At 36.3% G+C, this 19714-nt stretch overlaps 1 protein-coding gene across 3 annotated transcripts in view; it reads right to left on the reverse strand.

The window, feature by feature from the left end:
- The window catches only part of LOC105569989 (GTP-binding protein Di-Ras2), a 76851-nt gene that overhangs the window by 48318 nt on the left and 8819 nt on the right, over nt 1-19714 (reverse strand). For all 3 annotated transcript variants that reach the window (XM_012026887.1, XM_012026889.1, XM_012026888.1), the window contains exon 2: nt 7935-7970. The gene's annotated coding sequence lies outside the window, so the exon portion shown is untranslated. The remainder of the gene's footprint in view (nt 1-7934; nt 7971-19714) is intronic.

The raw sequence follows: 19714 nt of genomic DNA on the forward strand, positions 1-19714 counted from the left end.
TTTGAATAAAAGGAAGTTCTTTTTTTAATTAGCTAAAGAAAACAGGTTGGCCAAATTTTAAATGAAACGGCAGTAACCTGCTTGTATAAAGGTCCAGTTCTCGTTAAATAATATTTTCCATCACAGATAAATATCAATTTGTATTGGTAAAAATTATTTTGATAATTTTACAAATACAAAGTAACTATGCATATAGATATTTGTATGAAATAGAAATTTTTCTAAAAGTATTTACAAATTAAAATCACTAATAATCGCAGTAATGCTTGAACGATAAGTAATTAATATTTAAAGAAATGCGTGAAGTGCGGACATTTTTATTATTAATCTCACAGTTCATTTATAGCTTTGCAAACTAGATTGATGGACACTCGAGGCGACGGAAGGGCCGTAATCACTCACCCGTTTGAAAAGTATGGATGTGAGTCAAAGATCTTGTCGAAATGCAAGCATTTCGGATGAATTCGCTTTCAACAAGTGGTTCGAACCATTAGTCACACTGAGAGCCCGCGAATATCGATAGCTCGCGTTCCGCTGAGAAGCGAACGCCTAGTTAAATCGAATTACCGTGGTTGTTTCTCGCAATCGGGAAAATAATTCATAGCTTTTAACGTGTGCAGTTATTCGGGACTTCCCGCGAGAGTCTCTGGCCTTTCTGTGTCACAAATTTCAAGTTAACTTTCCTTTGTATAAAGCTTGATAAAAATCGCCACCGGCCACGAACCTTAAAGTTCCAGAAATAAATAACTCGATAATTAAGGCTCGATAATGAATTTTATATAAAGGAAAAATCGAGGGTCGATGAAAGAGAAAGATTTTATGTATCCGGTTCTGTTATCCATCTGATGTCCGTTACTTGGTTATTTAATTTTGCCAACGTTACCTAAATATTGAGCGTAAATAATCTAAAAGTACCGCTGCCTCGGCACTGAGAAAAACAACTGTATCTTTTTAGAGAGTCTCTTCTGTAATTAAAAGGACAGGATTTCTTTGAAAAATACCGCGCGTCTCCGGCGAAGGAAGAACGTTTCGTAAAGGAAGAAAGGGAAATTAATATTATGTTTGTATCGCTGATTATAAAACGATGGGCAAGTGTTACTGAAAATGATTCTACACTCGGGAAAGGCTCCGAGTTTCGATAATTCTAAAAACGCAGCCCTCGACGGAAGATATCGATCGACCGCACGTTGCAATTCGTTCTCGAGTTTAATTATTTTCGCGCGCACGCGAGTCGCACGGCTTCCTGTTCGTTTACGGGTGCGCGATGTCAATAGCGAGCGCCGTCAACCTTCGTGGTTGAAAGCCATTAATTTTAAAGCCACGTCGGAATGCTTATCGGACGAGCAAGCCGGCGCGGGAAGGAGAGTTGGACAAGTATGAAACGCGGACAGACCGGTAACGGCATTCACGTGCGCGATGCGAACGAACGGTTCGGTTTAGAAGCAGTTAGACAATCGTCGGAAAACGAAGTAGCGATCCTGTTAATAATAGGCGCGGAGCTGTGCTACTCAATCTTTTCATGTCGCCTGGCTAACTGAAATTATTGCGGAGATACGCGCAGACCGAACAAAAGACATTTTAGCAGTGGTTTCTTTCGAGAGTCCGACGTTTATTATTTTTCTCAAAAGCTATGTGGTTAGTTTTGGCAGGATTTTTTTTATTTTTTCACACGTTAAGCCTGCACGGAGAGACCGATATGGCTACCACGTGTCTAACTAGGGTTGGCGCAACACCAATAAATAGTAATATTTGAAACAACTATATCTGTGGTTGTCATACCCACATTGGTATGATAAGTAGTGGAGACAACTATATGCGTTTTGTGCAGCAAACTTAGTGAATGTTGCGACACAAAACAATGTAGATGCCTCTACTATTTATACGGCAACATTTTAATTTTAGTTATATTTGCCTTAGCCGGTCTTTCCGTGTGCGAGACGAATAAGATTTCTATCAGAATTTTTTTCGTCCATTCTTCTGGCCACAGGGATCAAAAATTGTTAGGGTAGGCGGTATTTGGTGCCTTACACTAACGTTTCCCCGTTTGTCGCGTTGCACATTACGTCACCGGCTTGCTATGAGATAAAATGTGCAGCAAAGAGTTCTCTGTCTATCAAGTCTAATGAAAACGGCACAGTCGCGAGCAATTTTCTAAATTGAAATCTCGGGGCGCGCTCGACAGCCTCCCTGCATATCCTAATGCACAAGCTACGCGCGTCCGTTACGATCTGTCGCATCTCGGTTCATGGTCAACGACGCGCGAGCACAGCGCGCGAAATTTTTCCCCGCAATTCAATCGAAGTCGAGAAATTCGCGCGCGAATCGACCGCCGCCAATTTCGTCGCACACGTAGACGTCACCCTCGGGACATAATCCCGGAGACGCCGTTCTACGATTTGTATGTCCCAGATACGTGCGAAAAATATATCGGATAATCCCTTGGTATTTACCGAATAAACGCCGCAGACGCGATCGAGCGCGAATCATCACTCGGTTGCTTACGACGTGGTGACGATCGCCGTTGCGAATGAACTCAGCTCGAACGAAATGTCGTCGTGATCTTTGACGGAAATCTTGCGGTGTGATAAAAGAACAAATATACAGACAGCAATGAGATAACAGATCCGAGTGCGGGACATTTCCCTGGAATTAAAAATATAACTAATCAGAATAATCTCCAAGTCGCCAGCGGTAATTAACAACGTCAGTGTTTTCTTGGCCATACCCTGGCACTTTGCTTCAGTGGTCGAATTGGTGAGACGTCCGTCTAGAGTGTAGGAAGGTCCAGGTTCAAACACTGGCCGAGGTAATATTTTTCGCAATAAATTTTCTGTATTATTAAAAGTGCCAGGTATTGTCAATAAAACACTGACGTTGTTAAAAATATAAATTTTTAAGGAAAAGCGCCTTTGTCTAAACGACATTTAAAATGCCGATAATTATTGGCATTTTTAATTCGTTTAACTTAGGACGTAACATGGCAATACATGTAGTTTTTTCCGAGGTACCGTGCGTGCGATATTTAATTTTAATTAGTACTTTGAACAAACCATCATAATTTGCCAAATTGCGTGAGGTTTATTGTCGCCAGTGGTAATTAACACGGGGAAATTCTTTTAAAAATCGACCAAACTGGCATAAAAAGTGATATATATATATTTATTTAAGGCATATATAGACAGCAGCCGCGAAAGCTTGAAAGCCGAGACAATATGAAAATAAAATCAATAATTCTTATTCTCCTCTGTCGAATTAAAAAAGATTGGCTGACTATATTGAGACAAGAGTAACTTATATAAATGTAAGTTCGTATATTCTTGCGTTTAGAATAAATTTTCCCTCCGTCTTACAACGCACCAAGTTGGCACCGCGATATTCGACAAAAGACGCTACATACTATCATTTTATTCTAGATTTTAGAATTTTTCATTTAAGATTAGACTATTCCTTTCTCTATAATAAATATGATTGACGCTATATCGATCTCGTTGTAGGATACATTGAAGTGCAATAGCATTGGATCCGGAAATTTTTTCTGTGGGTACATCGCGGATATCGGTCTACAATGAGTAAGTAAATGACAATAAAATAATAAGCCGCTGATAACGCGAGAGTGTCCTACGGAGCTTTTATTATTTGTTGAATTACCCGGGAAAAACGCATAAACGCGAAGCTAGGCGCAACAGGTGTAGCGTCGCCGCGTCACTTTAGGCGCGTGAAGTTGCCGCGCGCCGCGTCCCTCCGCCATCTTAGCCGGCGTTCACGCTCCGCTCGCGTATCGTCCCGGGTATCAAAGGTGCTCGTAATCTCGCGCGGCTCTTTTTCTCCGTTGCCACAACGTGATCGAAGTGTAGTTTCGCGTCGCGCGCGATTAACATCGAGTGCGTTGTGCGAAATGCCGTGTGCTAGTCGCGTTCGAGTGATCGGCGCGCGTAACCAACGTGTTTTCGCCAACAGATTTGCCGGCGACACGAAGAACCGGTAACGGAGTAAGGAAGGAAGGCGCCGGGGAGGCATCGGGTGGCGGCGGCGCAACCGCGAGGTAAGCGTTTCACAATTTATTCCAGACGGAGAGAATTTGCTCTTAAAATTTATCCTGAAAATCGCGTAATCGTGGGACAATCGTGGCATTTTGAAGAATTCTACGAAACTTTACCATACGTTTCTTTTTTTGCTAGTAATTGTACTCACTAGTGAAATGCAGGGTTGGAAAGTAGCTTGTAACGAAGTTACAGTTACAGTCACTTTGTTTTTGGTAACTCTAATCGAAAATTTCGAAAGCTCTCATAAAGATCTTCAAAATGCCATCCCAGATAACAATGCATGTATAAAAGACGTCTTAAAGATATCTTTGAGGCACTTTTTAGACGTGCATGTCTAAAGGACGACTTAATGCCGTCTTAAAGATATCTTTTAGACACGCATGGTATCCGAGATGTTGTCCCATTACACGATTTTCAGGGTAAATTTTGAAAGAAAATCCCCCTCCGTGCATTATTCATCGCTGACGAAAGTAAGCCTCCGTTTGGAAACGCGAACCCATTTTAGAGCGCAAAATCAATTTTCTTCTTATAATTGATCTCGCCAGCTAATCACTTGAAGTAAGCGATCTCTTACGCTCGTCGGAAACTTTAAGATCTTAACTTCCAAACGAGATCACGATTAGTTACCTGCAACGTTTTTGCGCAGAGATATTGGGCGGCTACGTCGACTCGCAATTTCGATCAAGATCTCCAGGGATAAGTGAATTTTCTCGGGGCGAAGTTAATGCACTCTTCGTAATTAATCAACGCTGCCTCGCGAATTAATCGTCCGAGAATAAGCAGGACTTTTTAAAGCGCCAGGGTTTCAGCTTTCAAACGAGTACGAGAACATACGAGAACATACGAGAACACTCTACTTACGCGACAACAATCCGCACTGACTGAACTGTGAATGAACGGATCATTAATTCCGTAAACAACTTCGCATACCATATTAGTGACGCGGCGGTGAGACGGTTGGTTCGCTCGGTATTTGTTTTTGTAACGTACAAAACAAGCCGCGTCGTACCCCGCGCCGCGACCGCGGTAAGGTCGCTGCTCTATCATTCTCGTCCCGGCAGTCGAGCGAGCAGGCGGGATGTGCGTGTCGCTCCGTGTATAATTACTTTTCGAAATACGACGAAATACGAATAGAATATTACGCGTATCGGAAAGACACCGCGTTCTGTATCAACTATCGGATTCGCTGTACGACTTTCGAAATTCATGAGACTCGTCGATGTGTCGAGACACTGGGGCTTGATTCTCGAATTCACTCGCAAGCGATACGTACGCGAAAGTTCTATTCTTTCGGAAAAGTTGCGTGTCGATTCGCTAAAAGCTAGGCGAATAGCCAATCGACTTTCTTGTAAGAAGAGAATTTCCGCATACGTTTCTCCCTCGAATGAATTGAAGAGTCGAGCCCCTGGTTGCTCGTTGTGAAGCGAGTGTCTTGCGCGATTCATATCGAAACGAGGAGAGGATCCGAATTGTAATTAATCGTCCGCGAAGATCGAGATATAATTTAACTAATAGCTTGTCAAGTGGTTGGAAAAACCGGCCCTAAGTGACTTTCGAAATTCATGCGACTCGTCGTGTGAAACGCGAGTGTTGCGCGATTTATCCATGTCGAAACGGGGATTCGAATTGTGAATTAACGTGAATTTTGCCGTGACTTGCTATTCGGACGATGATTATTGCTCGAGAAATGCTCGAAATTCATATACATCCCGCGACGAGTCTCGGTTCATTAATTTGAGAGTAATTTCCTATCGCTTTTAAATGTGCGGTACGATATGCGAATCATTGTATCGTGATTTATATAACGGAGCCGTGAATTATTTTCATGTTTGATCGCGTTTTCGCGAGTGTTGTTTCGCGCGCGCGCATGTGTGTGTGCAACGAGGCAACATTGAAAGTAACATTGGGTCTCGGAGACATATTGTATCGGTGAGTGTGTTTCTCTATTAACTTAAAAGGATCTTTAAGTTAATGGATCTGCGAATATTAAATATAACGTTTCATTTATCTTGAAATGAATGAGCCAGATCAAGTTAGTCTAAATGTTTAATCTTGAAACACGTCACGTCAAGATTTTGCAGACAAAATCTTTAGAAAGTTCAATCAAGGAAAAATATCACGAGGGAAGAATAAATTTAAAATTACTAGAATCAATACATTATTTTTAATATCAATACATTTTGAGTTCAATGTTTCAATAAATACTAAGAAACAGAAAAAAATTTTAATAAAACTGGACGTTTGCTCTGCTTTTCTTTCCCTTCCGTGACAATTACGAAATTCAATGAAGTATCAGTTTTTTAAATAAAATTATTTATTCAAATGTTACAGAAAATAATGACTCAGTGTGTGCCACGTCGAGGAAGTTGAATGGAACTGATGAACTGCCTGAGAGGTGGCGGAGGCCCAGGGGAGGCATCGGGCGCCGACGAAGCAACCTTGCGGTGAGTGTTATTTCTTATTTGTGCAAAATTAGTTTTTCAAGTATTAGTTGTTTAGAGCATTTTAATGTTGCTGTTCTATTTATGTGTTACAGAATCATCGTAGTCAACGTTGCAGATAACTTCGTCGTTGCGCATCGGTGTCGGTGAGTGAGAAAGTAATTACTTAATAAATTTCCTTCTTGAGGCAACGGATCTATGATAATTATATGTATATGTAGGAAACATCTCGATACATTGATATAATATATCAAGTTAGGATAATAAGTTACCATAGAAAATTATTTTGTCTTATAGATCCGTCGTCTTAAAATGGCTGATTTTGGCAAATACTTAATCTTGAAATAATCTTAACGATTTATTGCGCGCAACTTTGCTCGAGAACGTATTTGCACACTTTGCAAACGCAGAGCATACAAAATAGAGCATATCAACGTTTAATCTATTTCTTTATATTTTTGACACATTGATTTCATATTGAATGAAGTTAAGAAATATAACGTGAGATCCAATAAATATTTTGAAGAAGAGAAACAGAGATTATTTTATAATAATGTAACTATATTAGTTGCTCGGGAAAATTATTTGATTTTGCAATAATATATATTACTCATATATTATGTGAGAAGTAATTTGAGTAGCGAATAAAATATATGAAACAATATATGAATACACAAAGAGTTATATATAAAATTCGCTATACATTCGTATATTAAGAACATAATTGTTTGTTAATTACAATATTGCAGTACCAATAGAGCGGCAAGTTTATTTTTTTTTGGATCTCACATTATTTCTGTATATCTCGATTGATATGCGTTCAATCGCATCGCATAAATTACTACAAACACACTCTCTAAAGTTTTTGGAGTGAAAATAGAACCATGGAGTGAAACGTTCACTCTATTGGAGCAAATCTTTACTCTATTAGAATGAATATTTACTCCAATATTTCACTCTATGGTTCTATTTTCACTCCAAAAACTTTAGAGAGCAGATCTTTATGATTTCCGTGGTCCGTTTTTGCGTCGAAAAATTTCCGCTTACTAATTTCTCAACGTTTTATCGCATAAAATCTTTCGGTTAGGTTTTTCTAATCTTAAAATTCTGAATCGAACATAACGTGTATCGCGAAAGACAAATTTAATATTTTCAATCAGTTTTGCGCAATTTTTATGAATTAATATTCCCTTTTAATTTATCTTCAAAGAAAACACTGCCAGTAATTACTGTCACTTTAGAATCCCCTTAAAAAGATTAATTTTTTAATTGCAATTTTGCTGATTCCCTTAAATAACCTTTCTAAGTGTTCGGAAACAAATATTGATTCGTCTATATCGACGATTTGTTTCCTTAAATGTTTTCTTAAACACAATATTATTAAATTCCCCTGAAATGTTAAACGTTTAAAAATTCAACATTTTGTTTTCTTTATCATCTTAAAACTTACCTTTAAATGCCGTATAATCCGTGCAGAAAACTGATTCTGTAAGCAAAAGGAAAGAAGTTGTTAGAAATATTGGAAAGTTATGAAAAATGTGTATACCTAAGTATACATATATACTTATATAATATATATTATTTATACATATTATGTATAAATTATTCATTTGACCGTTCACATAAAATATTTTATTTTACTTAGTTTATAATATCTTGTAATTAATAATGCTGTTTAAATAAAATAAGAAACTCCCGACGCATTTATTTTAAAATATTTATACGCGTAAGATCTTATCTTCTTACGATAAGCACATTCGTAATTTACGAAGGCAAGTAAAATGACAATTTTTTCATCATTTTCCAATCTACATATGTAATATTTTATTCAACTACGGTGCAGAGCATACAAGAAATGCTGTAACATTAAAGATAGGAATAAAGAAAGAGAGAAAGATGTAAGAGGTCCAGATTACACAGTAGCTTTACGTCTGGGTTACGTGTTTTGTCGCGTCGGATCGTAAAAAATGCCAGAAAGCAAGCGGCGCTCTTCTAAGCCGTTGAAGGGCTGAGCTCGTGAATCGAGGGGAGAAAAACTGTTCCGCGATTTGCTGGTAAAACAATGTTCTGCTTTATATCTCCGGGAACGGACCGGGGCGGTCGCGCAGGTTGATTTTCGTGAGTGGGTTCTTCGAGAACATGTCCGACAAATCGCGCGTGAAACGTCGTTTCTGCAGATGAATTACACGTGAACAAGGTTGAACGCGCTGTCGTTGTCAGATGCGATAGTCATAAAATGAATCTTTTCTACGGAAATTTACCGTTTTTCTTATATCTAGAAATTCTTATACATAGAAGTTTATCATTTGTCATTGATGGCAATTTTTTTAAACGAATATTTAATTAAATATTATTTTTGCGATTTTTTTATATATAAAATATAAATTATCTAATAAAGCGTTATAATGAAATTTTAATTAATCGTTGAAATATAATTTATTATTTTAAGTTAATCGGAATTTTTAAGTCTATCAAGGTGTCTGAAACTTTGTTATCAAAAATCCTTTTATTATTAGCGATTTATAATGCTCTTATAATTCAACATTTTATCATCTATTTCTTATCTTTAATAAGTTCTTGCTTTAACGGCAAGAAAAATTCCTTCATAAAAGATGTTCTTTTTCTATATAGCGATTGTAAGCGTTTACGTGTGAAAAGGTGTGCGTAGGAGATTCGGTAAATCAATAAGTTACATAAGAAAAACTCATCAAGTATATGACGTAAACTGTAATTATGAGCAATCATAGCGGCGTTAATGAAAATGTCTTGCACGAGTAATCTGAAATTTCACGACAGTCTTACGCGAAGAGAGAAACTCATTTTGAATCGCTCGCCAGGCGAGGTCTTATAATTGCGTCTCGACAATTCAATCTAAATTAGCAGACGTCATAAACATTCCGAGAATCGTTACTGGCAGCTTGCGTTTGCCGCGAAAATGAGATAAAAACTTTTTCACCGATAAAAAACACGGCTCATAATCTAATAATAATGTAATTGCCATGATATTTCCTTTTGGTAGAATAAATTCTGCCAGGATTATAAAATATTGCTATATTAAAATCAGATACGATACTTCTTAAAAATTACACACACATACCTCGAGTTGAGAGCACAAGGATGCTTTCAGTTAAAGGATTCTGATATGAGAGCTGATATTATCTCTTGCTGGATAAACCAGACTTAAATGAAGTATATTAAATCTATATTTATTTCCGCGGCCGCGTATGACGCAAAAGCACGCATTTCGTTGAAATTATATTTTTGTGCAGAAATTAATTTCAAAAATATAATGTCGTCTGTATAATGACATTATACAAACGTAATGTTATATTAAATATGTTCTTTCTCGTTTATGCAGTTTAAAATATATTTTTAGCACAGCAGTGTGCGCATAATCATACACATCGTAATCCCTGTTCTCCGTTACACGTCTATTCGTACTTCCGCCGTACATGCTCCTGAATGTCATCGATTAATCAACGATAACGTCCAATTAACGCCACACCCTCGTTTCCTCGCCACGGTTTTCTCACATCGATTAGTATAACGGCCCTGCCTATCAAGTTAGCAGAGCGTTAACCTTGCATCTCGCTTAAATTACGCTTTTATTGACACTTTCTCGCTGTTAACGCGGAAAACATGTGACACGCTTGATCGCGCTATTATCAACGAGCGGAGAACTGGCGCCTCTCATCCCCCGAGTATCGCTCTTGGCGCGTAAATGTAAACTCTGGTATTTAATGGTATTTAATGTAGCATGCATAGATGATCTTATCTTAAATTATTACGCGCTTGTTACATCGCCGATCCTAGTCTATCCGGGTAATATTGTTCAATTATCCCGCCGTTATAATACGATTAACTTTAAATCCACTTTTCTTTTTCTCTCAACCGTGATACCGTAAGAATGAACGAATTTACAGTAATTTTCGCTGCTTAAAGGCAGCTACATGGATCTCACACTTTCGAGAGTATCATTTCAATTAACCGATAGTGAGAACTTCATTACATCGTTTGTTATAGACGGATTCTATTATGCTTTTCATACTCGACACGTATATTGAAACAGTGGATGTAAATCAATAAGCTTCGTTTATATACGCGATTACTAGTGCTATTCTCTTTCACACGCGAGCGTAGCGCATCTCTTTGATTAAAAAAAAAAGGAGATCCTAACAATTAACCGATAAACAATAAACGACCAAACTCGATTCTGACACTCGTCGGCGGCGTTTTTTCCATTTCATAGAGGAGAGGGTTAAAAGGCCCTATTGATTTTCTCTCGTGTGGTCACTGTTGCCAAGTTCGTACTGTAAGTTCGCATCGCATCGCGCGGGAGTTTTCCGTCATTGTGTATCGCACGGCTGACCGACATGTATCGCGTAAAAGTGAGATAGACCATAGAGATAGAGAGAGAGAGAGACAGAGAGAGAGAGAGAGAGAGAGTCGGAAAAAGAAGAAGAGGTACAGGGGCTTTCGTGATGGCTGCCGGAAAGAGGGACGGAATCGCACGACATGACAAGGAGATACTTAGGGTGGTAGGTGCGGCATTCGACGTATGTCTCTGCCCGTGGCCGTAATTATGTCCTCGACGACGCGGGACAGGCGTGCTCTATATGGCATGAACCGGTACATAATACGAAAATTTAATGGACCAGAGATTGCTCTCCAATGCGTCCATCGGGCTTATCAGTGATTTCGCAGCGTGCGTGCTTCCGGTCACTCTCCAAGATCCCCTTCGATCTTATGCGCCCCGATCGAGATCCAATCTTGATCACCGAGGTGCCGGCTTGCTTGTACTGTCCGTTTGCACAGTATGTAATTCGAGACGGACCAATCCCGCTGATTGCGGTGATGAACATTCGAGCCGACGCTCGACTGATTGAATTCCGCGATTCCCCCCCTTTAAACCGCATCGAAGAATGCAACGTTCTGAAAATCGTGTCCTGAGAATCTTGCTGTGGGAGAATTTAGAAAATTTGTACGTTTTTGCAGAAGATTCCAGCTTGGAATTGAGCAGATTATGTGCATAATTAAGAATAGATACGTATAATTGTTAATTTTTTAAATAGTCGCCCAAAAACTATTACGTACAATATAATCGGGTATTCTTGTATTTATGAATTTTTTAATTAGACTAATTGGTTCTTCTTGAATACAAATTTCCACGCGGATTAACTTCCGAGCGCATAAGTAAAGACCAAAATTTCATTTTTTCTTAAACTTTTAAGGATATTATTAATATTAACTTAACTTTATTAGAACTTGGCTTTATGAATTAAATATAGAGATATTCTCATAAAAATACAAAGTAAAAATTTGTGCAATGATATGATATTGAATCAAATTTTTATTCTAAAAATATCTTAATTAATTAAAGAATTGTATGTATTTAGAAAGGTAAAGCGGATACCAGGCTTTCTTTAGATAATTTAACTGTTTGTTGAAACTGAAAAATTAGCAAGAAACTACTAAATTTTATTTGAAGAACAATTACTGAATAAACATTTAGACTCCGAGTGACACAGTCTCTGGAAACTTTGGTGGAGAAAAAATGTAAAGCAGGAAGTCATGTCGAGTTTCTTTTTTCTCGCAAAAAAAAGCAACCGAGAATCGATACATCAATCTTACATTACGATATATTTTTTTATTTACGAATTAGGACTTTCTTCACGTATGCAAAGAATGCCACGAAAGATTATCGATACAGGCCTCTTACAGGAAAAAGCGTATAACGTCGACCTATAGAAATTTCAATATTCGTCCATTCACTAAAAGTATAGAAACTTCGTAATTACAAGTCGGTCGCACGTTTCCATATACATATGTGAGATTAAATTGAAAAGATTTCCAGGAACTGTGAAAATATATAGCAATGCTTTGTATTACGTATGAAAATCTTTAATTTAATTAATGATCAATAATTTTGATATTAGTAACCGTTTATATCCAACGCTATAAATAATATTAATATCGACAATACTATAATATTATCAATTAATAATTATCTAAGTATTTCTTATTACCGGAGCTATTAAGAGTATTAAGAGATAAAAATGCTTTTTAAAATCGGCAAAAGTAAACGGCAGCACAAAAATTAATGAATAATTCCCCACATGGTACTTGAACTTTGACTTTTTCACATGAAATGTTTGCTAAATGTCAATGAGCAGTACGTTTTGATGTCTACTTCTGAAAATCTCATGAATCTTTATACAAAAAATTTACCAGATTAATTTATGTTTTATTTCTTTCTCCTGTACTTTTTCGCGATAATTAGTAAATATAGTATATTTCGTAATACCGTAATTTGAAACTTGTTTGTGATATATTGGAGGAGAAAATTGTTGAACTTATTACACTCATTACTTTTTTTTCAACTTGTGTAATGCTGTTGTATCACTTACCGAGGTTATATTTTGATAGATAGATTATCCTTTCGTTTATTTTCGGTATCACGAATAACTCTCATTTATGATACTCATTTAAGCGCCTTAAAGACGATTTCTATTAATAATTGCCATCAATTTGTGTCTACCATTAATTTTATTGTCTTACTTCTGATGTCGTCAATTTCACATGATCGCTCGTGCTAATAGCTCCATCAGAACATAATTGATAATTTTTTGTATATGATCTTATGTATTCAAAGAACTCTATTTATTCACGTAAATCATATAATACCATACAGCAAACGGTAAAAATATAATTCATACATATATAGATTTAAAATTCGTTCTATCTCTTTCCACTAATCATGTTACAAAGCTTAGTCATGTTGCAAAGATTACAGTTAATAAATAACATGGCCAGGCTCGTGTTTGCTAAGCAAAGTGAAAAAGTCATAAGACTATAAACGATATGTGGTTTATTATATCAAATTGAATAAAAGTTGACGGAACGTTTCTGACTTCGCGGAGTCTTCATTAGCTAAAAACGGTATTGTAATAAAATTAACTAAACGTATATAAATAAAATTAAGATGGTCAATAGTGACGATATTAATTTTATTTATTCGTTTGGTCCATTTATTATAATACCGTTATCGGCCGATGAATATTTCATCAAGTCAGAAATATTCTGCCAATTTTCATTCAATTTGATGTAATAAAACACATATCTAATACTCATTATTTTGAAAAAAATGCGTGCAAAATTATTCCATGACCTCTTTATTTAGTTTACTTAGATATTCAGTTCACTTAGATATTTTCCTATACGTTTAGTGTACAAATTAGCAAGTATTCTCGGAACATATTTATATTTAGTACGCTAACGTGATAATATACAATTATTCATATTAATATATCGGTGTAATTGATAAATGATTATTTTAACGGCTATATTTACTTTGATAAAAACAGTACGTTAGTTATTTCCATACAGATCTGTTACAATATCCATCCGATTGCGATTAATTTATTGTTTAATTCTTGTATTTCATTTGCACACATTTGACAGCTTCTTTTATTACATATATCGTTTTACATCAATCTGTTTTTTAATGCGCAATGTGTTACATTTATAAGAGGTGGAAAGAAAGTCAAGATTATGTGTGTATTTTTATCTACTTCTACTTACAAAAAATATTACACACGTGACAAAAAGGGAGGCTACTTATAAAACTTTCTGATAATAATACAACGATCCTAACACACGTAATTCCGATTGTGCTAAAATTATTTCGCACTTTTCGCACACGTGCTATTTTTCTGTATATTCTATTCTTAAAAGTGTGACTTTTCAAGAATTGAATGAGCAGGTTGATAATCGGATGAGGCGACTTGCTACTTTAGGCGATCGACTTCTTAATATGATCTATCATATTAACGCCTCGAGAACGTCTCATAAAAGTGCAACCCTGCATTGAACGTATCTCGTAAAACTCTCTCTAAGACTTACAATTAGCTAATGCGTTTTCAGACTTTCCGAGAAGATTCTGTTCTCTGGAGATGCGAGAAAAGCCGTCCATTATAGCTGCGAATTTAATTCTAACCAGTTACGGTTTGTTAGCAAAAATACGATAAGAATAGTCGACAATATTGGTTAAAGTAATTCCATTTACGACTACTTTATATTAGCATTAAACTTAATTGCGCTTGTAAAATAAAAGTACTTATAAACATAAACGATAATAGAAAGACTAGACTTTTGCTCTCTCAGGACGACTTTCGAGAGTTTGAGTTTCTGCGAACAGTTCTCGTATTTCAGACGTTTCAAATGACAGTACAGAAGGTTGTTTTATGAAATGTCAACGGGAATTTTTATATATGTACCGATAGAGTAAAGAAGCAGCTCGAAGGCGAAGAAAATTAATGGTGAATTTTAAAGTAAAGCGAAGAAAGAGCACGATTATTTTTGTAAAAAGAGGAAGAACGTATTATGAAATGTAATTTTGCGAAAACACATTTTGAAGACATTATTGTGCATCAATCGTGAAAAACTCTGACAATAAGTACGAAGATGATAAAAATACTTAGTGAAAAAAATGAAGTGACAGACCGCCAAATCGCGTGTGAATATGCTGATGCGTCTGTCAAAGTATGCCGAGAATGAGAAATGCCTAAGGGAAGTTTTTATATTCCGTCGCTTTCTCTTCTGTCTTCGCTGCAGAATTTTAAAGCTTTTGTACGTCATAAAAGACGTATGTGCTTTGGTTACCAATCTCGAGCGCAAAGCATAGAGACGAGAGTAAGAAAATATCGGCTACGTAATAAAAGTTTTTCAGATATCTCATTAGTCCCTAAAAACTATATCAGAGTTAGACATGTGCGAAATTATTAAAAAAAACTTTAATCGAGGTGCATCTATAGATATCACATGATTAACTATACTTTAAATATTTTAATTAATTAATAACTGTTTAACAATGCTACGGAACAAAAAAGATTTTCTAAGAAAATGGTTTTTATAAATAGCTTGTTGGTAAATATTTAATTTGTAGCCTAATAAATTTTCATAGTTTTTCAAGTAAACATCTGCTATACATCTATTGTACGATCTATTAATTTTCCACGAGCAGTATCCGGCAATCGCGAGATTGTTAACAGTAGTGCAATCTTTAAATGTGTTTACTTTCTAATAAGATCGTCGCGATGCGGCGAACAAACTTCATTTGCCACACGGGATCTTCTCTAATCTTCTTCTTTCAAGCTCGACCGACTATAATCTACCGAGATTTATCGCGGCCAGCCGTTGCAAAAGGCCGGACGCTTCCTTTCTTAAAGGGTAGACATTGCGCGTTGTTGCAGCTAAGGATACTTGCCCTTTTCCTCTGTTCTCTCTAGGAGATCACAGAGCTTTTCTTTTGTCGCGTTTACGTGGAGTGGAACAGTATACATTTCTCCCTTTCTCCACGTTACCTTCGCTTGTCCAACATCTTCAAAAAAAGAACGCAAGCAAGCTATCTCTGTCATTTTTCCATCCTATCAAATATATCTATGTTATTAATACGATAAAGAATTTAAGTTTTCCTTTTGTCTCTTTCTCTATTGTATAAACTTTCCCGTGAGCCATGTACTAGAAATTAATAATTTCTTATTTATTTCACATAGAAAAAATCTATATTTTATTAAAAAATCTACGCACAAAAGTAAAATATTACGCCCGAGCCAAAATGGACAAATCCGAGTTGACAAAATTTTGACTTTACCGCATCGATTTGTTATTCGAACGAAGGTCCATCTAAACGATTGAAAAATAACTGGACATAATACAACATATCGATTTCATCCCATAAATGTAGCCCGCTTTAATACGAGATTCGCTCGGGTGGCTAGATGTTCTCCGATTCAGTCGCCTACTTTCTTCATCCTCGGAGTGTTTCTTTCGACCGCATTATCGACGTTTTCATTTTTTTATCAGGGAAAACCCCAGCAGCGATCAGGGCTCGCAGGAAACCAGTCATTAATCACTTGTACTTTGCAATTTCTTTTTGCGCAAAATTTAACAAGCATTTAGCGTGCATTTAAAGTAGTCAGATGTTACTCTCTTCTTTTCTTTCGCTTTCTCTTTTTAAAGAAACACATAGCACGTGGTTACTGTAATATCATATTGATTTAATTATTTTGCTTATTATCTTGAGAAAGTAATTACAAATATTCTTTTAAAATAAATAAATAAAATGGAATGAAGCTTATTAATATCGATGTGTCTAATTTATCGATATAATAATTTTGTATTTTGTACTTTCGCGTCTTACTTTGTACAATACGTTTCCCAACGTACAATTTTCGCTAAGCTGCATCTTAGATAGGAATCATCAAAGAAATAACGGAGAATGCCGTTTTCGTTGAAACTTGGAACCGCGTAATCAGCTCCTCATGTTCGCAAGTTTTCCTCTCGAGAATTCCTAGTTTCGCGAAGTTTCTCCTTCGCTGTCTTTTAAAATTAAGAGCGGACGGATTTACAAAAGAGCGCAGTGCGGTACAAAGTTTATGGGTTTATCGGACAACATACGCGTCGTCCTTTGTTGCCGCCTTTATCGTGAGATATCCGGCTTCGTTTATTTTCCGCACAGACCAGGCACGTGCAACTCAGAATTGTGACGTTCTCATTATCCGATTACGAGCAGTAATTTCGAAAAAATTGTCTACGGATTGACCATTAAATCGGTATAATATTTTCGTGGCCGCTAAGCCTATTACGGTTTGGCCAACGAACGTAATCACGACAATCTTTTTTATCGTTCAACGCTATTAAAATAAACGTACTGAAATTATGACTGATATTCTTGCTGATATCGTTGTTCAAACGATCGTATCGGCGGATTCATAAAAATCCCTCGCGCAATGACACGAGATTGTCCCGTAAACGAATGATATAGCAATGAAAATTGAAATCACTACATATCGGGTACAGCGAATGAATATGTAAACGTAAATATAAATATTAATACCGAATAACATAGAAAAATCTCGGCATTCAATGTATGTCGAAATCGATCGCCGATATTTCAAGAAACCGATGTTGCAAAGAGTCCTTTAATATACACATATTTTGTGAGCATATTCTGCAAGTGAGCAAGGGAATTTACATCGCGAAATGCAAAATATAACGCGAGATATTAATGTCCATGAGAAATATTGAGACTTTTGCCAGTCCGCATTCTGCGGTATTAACTATTGTGACGAAACAGCTAACTTTCTTTTTAAATTGCATATTACAAGTGATTGCACATAAAGAAAGTGCCGCATAATTTTATATAGATGTACTTATTCATTATAATTATAAATGCACTTGTTAATCTATATATGATATATTAAATTTTTATCGAACTGGTTTTTTCAATTGGGAATAAATTGAAAATCGATCGAGGAGTATTTATCTATTGTGCGTTAACGGCAGACGAAGATGCATATCGGACGATTCGCACGCGAATTCGTTATTAAGTTGAAATAGGCAACGCGCGCGGCAGAATACTACACGTGGCGATGCACGTTTAATTAAAAGCGTTTGAACGTGGATGGCGTTTTACGAAAGTCACGAAGAAATGCTTGCGTCAATAAGGCCTTTCACTCGGCTTAGCGAAGCGGATAAAAAACTTTTTCATGGATGCGGTTTTCGCGCCGGCAACGCACAATGTCTAATCGGACGAAATCTCAACATGTACACATATTTAGCATATGTGTATGTCGAATAATTAAATGATGAAAAAGCACGAGAAAAAATTTCATGAATAACAGATACTTGAAGAAATAAGTTTTTAAAAAAATAATGAAATTTAATAGTTTTTCGGAAAATGTTATGTATAGTGTAGTGAAATAACCGTTGAAAATATTTTTTTATTAATCAAAAATATTTGTTTATTATTGTTACCGCGAATAAACTTTAATTTATTAAAAGGTTACATCTTCGATTTGTTGGAAAAAAATAATTAAAACGTTATAACAAAAAGTACTTTGAATTGATCGTTAAAGTAAAATAAAAAAATTGTAAAGGTTGTCCTTTTCAAAAATCCTTTCAGGCACTTTTGTGTGACGATTTTTATCCGCAGAAGGGTAGTTTGCTCACCCAGGGGGGAAGTGCTTTTTTGGCAGCCGGTGTTTTCTCCCCTTCACTTTTAGTCATTCTCCAGGGCAGCCGTTGAATAATTTTCGCATTCTGAACCGCTGCACGTGCTCCCGATCCATCTCGAAACAATTTCAAAGATCTAACACCTCGCCCTTTAGATATAAAAAAAGGGCTTTGTACGACGCAAACATGCGATAAATTCTTTAAATGAAGATATAAATTGGGTGGAAATAAACGGGTCTCTAGAAACATGTTGCAAGCGTTACTTTCTCCACAAAGATGGTAAAAGTTTCTTTGTAATAATTTATAAAGAGAAACAATTTAGCCGAAATATCGCTTTACAAGTATTTATTATGTATATTTAATTTTTTTATTATAATAACATTATAAATTGTTCACTTTTGGTAATCTTACATTAATTATACATTAATTACGTAATTAATTAGACGTAAATAACACAAAGTCTATTAATAACTAATAATGGTTTAGTGCACAGTTCTAGACTTTCGCATTTAATGAAGTAAATGTTATATGTTAATATCTATTGCACAAGTTTTTTTTTTAACGGCATACATTTGACGAGTCGATAAATGTCTATGGAACGTCCGATGTCACTTTACTGCTTCTTCAGAGATTTTGATGAAATCAATGATAAAGCGCAGTTGTGGTCGATGAATCGTAGATAAAGGAATTTATTTTGTGGCGCACTCTCTTTTATGAGAACTTTCGCACGATTCTCGATTAGTCGCCATCAGTCTGAAAAATTCTGCGTACACGATCGCGGCCGCTTACGTGTATATGTGTATGTGTGTGTGTGTGTGTGTGTCCTCAGAGAATTGCTGGAATTTCAATATACCTCAACATTCGAATAACTCGCTCGAATAATTCGAATGTTTTTATATTCGGATTATATTTGAGTGGATCCTCCGCGCGCAATCACATTCGGCGCGAATGAAAAACCGCGTAACGACGATTTTTCACCTCTGATATTCACGTTTCCGGCGGCGTATGCAGCTTCAATTAGCAATTCGTGCAAGTACAGGGCACAAGCTATTATGCAAATTAAGTACATTACTTTTAATCGCGCAATGTCGTGAAAACATTATAACGCAGTTATTATTTCTCTTTATGTTTATAGCATTGAATAAGTAATATAGATATGGTATGAATAAATGACATTGAATCTTTCAGTGCTTTTATGTTCTCTCTCTCTCTCTC

The sequence above is a fragment of the Vollenhovia emeryi genome, unplaced genomic scaffold (assembly GCF_000949405.1).
Source record: "Vollenhovia emeryi isolate VEMERY1.0 unplaced genomic scaffold, V.emery_V1.0 DF939122.1, whole genome shotgun sequence".
Taxonomy (NCBI): Eukaryota; Metazoa; Arthropoda; class Insecta; order Hymenoptera; family Formicidae; genus Vollenhovia; species Vollenhovia emeryi.